Here is a 5,000-nt window from a genome sequence, read left to right as displayed (position 1 = left end):
AGCAGCCGGCCGCCCGGGAGTGTGTCCCGGGGGCCCGCGCGAACACGCAAGCGTCCGCTCAATTATTCTGCAAACAGGAGGAGGCTGAGCTCCCCTGCACCATACACCTCGAAACCCTCTCAGGTCCCGGCGGCGCGCAGCGCCGTCCTAAGTACTTGGTCGGGTTCGAGAGAGGCGCAATCGCCCGGAGTTTGGCGAGTAGACGCTTTAGGTGCGACCACCCGTGCTCCCAACTGAGCTTGCCGCTGCCGACAGAGGCCCGGGAGCGTGCTGTCGTGGCATTGCCGGCGGGAGACAACACGCGCCACCTACGGTGACCGGCAGCTCCAACGCCAGCGCCACAGAAGGACAAAAGCCCCACTTGGGTGCCGAAGCGAACTCTCCCAGCACAGCGCACGCGCCAACACGTCCGCACAGCTGCGATACAAACCACCTGCGAGAACCGCAGAGGCGACCGAGCAGCAGACGGCGTCGCGGCGCCGAGCGCCAGGCGGCGGCGCATCCTCAGCGCACACAGTCCTCAATCGGACCAGCACACTGCAGATGTCCACCGCGCTTCGCACCGGGCCCGCGAGGACCTACTTTGGCCGCACGGCGCCGCGTGCAGGGTGCGCCGGCGCGCAGCTGCGCCGCCTGCCGCCTCCGTCGGCCGGCGCGCCTGCCACTGGCCGCCCCCACCAGCCGGCTGTAGCGCGTGCGCCCACGCACCGCGCGGCCAGCACGCCGGGAGGCCCCCCCTCACCGGCCGGGGACGGTCCCACCCAGCCACCGCCGCGTATCGCTTCACACCCAGATGCCATTCACGTTCGTGGGCATGGTGGGTATCGCTGGAACAACCGGTTGGTAGCTCAACCGATCGTCGCCATCACTGATTCACCTCTAGCGAGAACAACCGCACCACAACGGTTTACCAGTTGTTCATTTGCGTAACGTCACCAGCAAACGTAGGCGTCCATCGCCATTTGCAAATTCAACGATTGTTGCATGCCTGTGTCAGGTGTCACGACACACTGTCTGCCCACATACACGCAACAACATGTGCACGCTTCGTGAACACGTGGAAGGTGGCCCCCGTACGTATGCGATGTCCATTGCGCGAACGACTGTCAACCGGCCTCTGTCGCATGTCGCAGATGTGGAACGCAGTGCACCATGCTATCACGGTGTGTGAGAAGAGACGACTACGTCTGACAACACGCGCCACTACATCAACAGACGGCTCATGCTGATCGCCATCCAGGGCATACCACACTGCAATCCAGCTCTTATAGGGAGACGACACGTAGCTGAGTGCACAACATTTGGACCGCATGGTTCGCCGTTGTTGGCGCAGTCGTTGTACGGTCACATGTACCACGATGTATCATTCAGTACATGAGGACCAATGTGCAGTACAGTGTGTGATTTGGACGTACAACATCAGCGGACAGTTGACACAGGCCGTACCACAGCGTAGGCTAAGTGCTTCGCCATGCGAATGCCAATGAACAACTGCAAATGCCAATGAACAACTGCAAAGGGCATTGAGCATGTACGTCCTGCTGCCATCCACATTACAGTGTATAGCTGCAAGGTGTTTAACATGAAGCGATACACTGGGGACCGGGCAGTGCGAGTAGCAAACTATATTGCGGGGGTTGCAGTTGGGCAACACTACACTAATTTAACGCGTCGTATGACAATTACAGAGCAGGTTAAGGCCCAACGTGTGTTGGGTTAAGGCCCAACGTGTGTTGGGTTAAGGCCCAACGTGTGTTGGGTTAAGGCCCAACGTGTGTTGGGTTAAGGCCCAACGTGTGTTGGGTTAAGGCCCAACGTGTGTTGGGTTAAGGCCCAACGTGTGTTGGGTTAAGGCCCAACGTGTGTTGGGTTACAGCACAATGTGGGTTACGTTAAGGCGCAATATAGGTTACGTTAAGGCGCAATATAGGTTACGTTAAGGCGCAATATAGGTTACGTTAAGGCGCAATATAGGTTACGTTAAGGCGCAATATAGGTTACGTTAAGGCGCAATATAGGTTACGTTAAGGCGCAATATAGGTTACGTTAAGGCGCAATATAGGTTACGTTAAGGCGCAATATAGGTTACGTTAAGGCGCAATATAGGTTACGTTAAGGCGCAATATAGGTTACGTTAAGGCGCAATATAGGTTACGTTAAGGCGCAATATAGGTTACGTTAAGGCGCAATATAGGTTACGTTAAGGCGCAATATAGGTTACGTTAAGGCGCAATATAGGTTACGTTAAGGCGCAATATAGGTTACGTTAAGGCGCAATATAGGTTACGTTAAGGCGCAATATAGGTTACGTTAAGGCGCAATATAGGTTACGTTAAGGCGCAATATAGGTTACGTTAAGGCGCAATATAGGTTACGTTAAGGCGCAATATAGGTTACGTTAAGGCGCAATATAGGTTAGGTTAAGGCGCAATATAGGTTACGTTAAGGCGCAATACAGGTTACGTTAAGGCGCAATACAGGTTACGTTAAGGCGCAATACAGGTTAGGTTAAGGCGCAATACAGGTTAGGTTAAGGCGCAATACAGGTTAGGTTAAGGCGCAATACAGGTTAGGTTAAGGCGCAATACAGGTTAGGTTAAGGCGCAATACAGGTTAGGTTAAGGCGCAATACAGGTTAGGTTAAGGCGCAATACAGGTTAGGTTAAGGCGCAATACAGGTTAGGTTAAGGCGCAATACAGGTTAGGTTAAGGCGCAATACAGGTTAGGTTAAGGCGCAATACAGGTTAGGTTAAGGTACGACGTAGGTTAGGTTAAGGTACGACGTAGGTTAGGTTAAGGTACGACGTAGGTTAGGTTAAGGTACGACGTAGGTTAGGTTAAGGTACGACGTAGGTTAGGTTAAGGTACGACGTAGGTTAGGTTAAGGTACGACGTAGGTTAGGTTAAGGTACGACGTAGGTTAGGTTAAGGTACGACGTAGGTTAGGTTAAGGTACGACGTAGGTTAGGTTAAGGTACGACGTAGGTTAGGTTAAGGTACGACGTAGGTTAGGTTAAGGTACGACGTAGGTTAGGTTAAGGTACGACGTAGGTTAGGTTAAGGTACGACGTAGGTTAGGTTAAGGTACGACGTAGGTTAGGTTAAGGTACGACGTAGGTTAGGTTAAGGTACGACGTAGGTTAGGTTAAGGTACGACGTAGGTTAGGTTAAGGTACGACGTAGGTTAGGTTAAGGTACGACGTAGGTTAGGTTAAGGTACGACGTAGGTTAGGTTAAGGTACGACGTAGGTTAGGTTAAGGTACGACGTAGGTTAGGTTAAGGTACGACGTAGGTTAGGTTAAGGTACGACGTAGGTTAGGTTAAGGTACGACGTAGGTTAGGTTAAGGTACGACGTAGGTTAGGTTAAGGTACGACGTAGGTTAGGTTAAGGTACGACGTAGGTTAGGTTACGGTACGACGTAGGTTAGGTTACGGTACGACGTAGGTTAGGTTACGGTACGACGTAGGTTAGGTTACGGTACGACGTAGGTTAGGTTACGGTACGATATAGGTTAGGTTACGGTACGATATAGGTTAGGTTAAGGTACACATTGTTGTAAGGAAAGGTTTAATGGGGGGCGGGGCGGCCGGTTTGTTGATTGTGACTATAGTAAGTGGATGCCTGCGGCATCATCTGATTTGCCACGTCAGGATGCACCTTTGGCTCATGACAGGCGGCGCTCTGATTCCATGGTTGTGGCAGACCTGTGTCTTTCATTCCTGCCATTGTTTGTGTGCTGTGAGAGGAGGCAGTATTGTGATGTTGGGTGCACCCCTGTGTAGGACATGTGTGGGTGTTGGTGGCTTGGCTGAGCAATGGTGGTTGTCGGGTGGGTGGGATATTCTGTTTTCTGAGTGGACCTCCCAGTCTGGTTATGACAGTGTGGATTGTCTAATGTGGCGGAGAGGATGCACTGGGTGTTGTTCCATGCTGGTGCTTACATATTGTCTGTGTGCGTGTTACAGGCAGAGAGTAGTGCGTGATAAGGGTGTGTGGCTGACGTGTGGTTGTGATTGTGAGCAGAGTCTTTCAGCATGTATACGGACAGTTGTATACATTATCTGTATTCTGATGGCTCTATCTATTACTAATCAGCGCCGTGTATACGTTTAATCCGGTTCCAGTCGAAACTGTTGTATCTCTGTACATTAGTGACACGGCGAGCCCGCTATGTAGTTACTCGTCTCGGCAGCTTCCACCGGTGTATGGCAAATGATTATAAGGAATCAGTCTAGTCGTCAATACCGATGGTGTGACGTCACATGTCTGGGGTGGGGGACGCTGCGCCCTTCCGGTGGGTCATGGCCTAGAAAGACTCTTCCCACGCAGGGGGGCGTGGACTGTCATTGACTCTTCCGAGTAATATACTTGCCGTACGTTTTTGCGACTGCGAGTGCAACGCTCACCGGTACCGACATGGATGGAGCGCCTCCTAGCTGACCGCTCAGCATCGGCATTCGTACAGAGAGCAACGCGATCGCGTCTCTAGCTCGTAACTGGTACAGCTCGCAGCTCATGTATAGGGACAGCGGGAATGTCGCATATTGGACGTACCTCTTCATGAAACGCATGTTATAGGGGTGGATTGCACATTGCGACTGCGGGAAAAGTCCGCCGTTCATCCGCTGGAGTTGCGAGTTGGGCGGTTGGAGTGGGGCGCAGGTGGAGTGATTGCCGGTCCACGATTTCGTGCGGCAGAGGCGCTGGCGTTGGGGTGCTGTGGTCGACAGAGGACGCAGGCTTTGTGGGTGGGGTCGAAAGATGGGCACTGTGGGCCCATCGATGTCTTGGTCGGCTTGGCGTCTCATAGATGGCGGTATCGTCGTTGCAGGACGTCATGCCGCGGGAGACCTACAGATGGCGCTGTGTTTTGTGGTGCGCTCGACATGGCGGACGTAGTGTTGTCAGATTCGCATAGATGGAGGTATTGCATGTGGTTTCGCCGTATTTTCATAGATGGCGATACTGTTTTGCCGGCATGGTTGGCGTAGTTCCG

This window comes from Schistocerca serialis, unplaced genomic scaffold (genome assembly GCF_023864345.2).
Source record: "Schistocerca serialis cubense isolate TAMUIC-IGC-003099 unplaced genomic scaffold, iqSchSeri2.2 HiC_scaffold_1196, whole genome shotgun sequence".
Classification (NCBI taxonomy): Eukaryota; Metazoa; Arthropoda; class Insecta; order Orthoptera; family Acrididae; genus Schistocerca; species Schistocerca serialis.
This window is presented reverse-complemented; position numbering follows the sequence as displayed.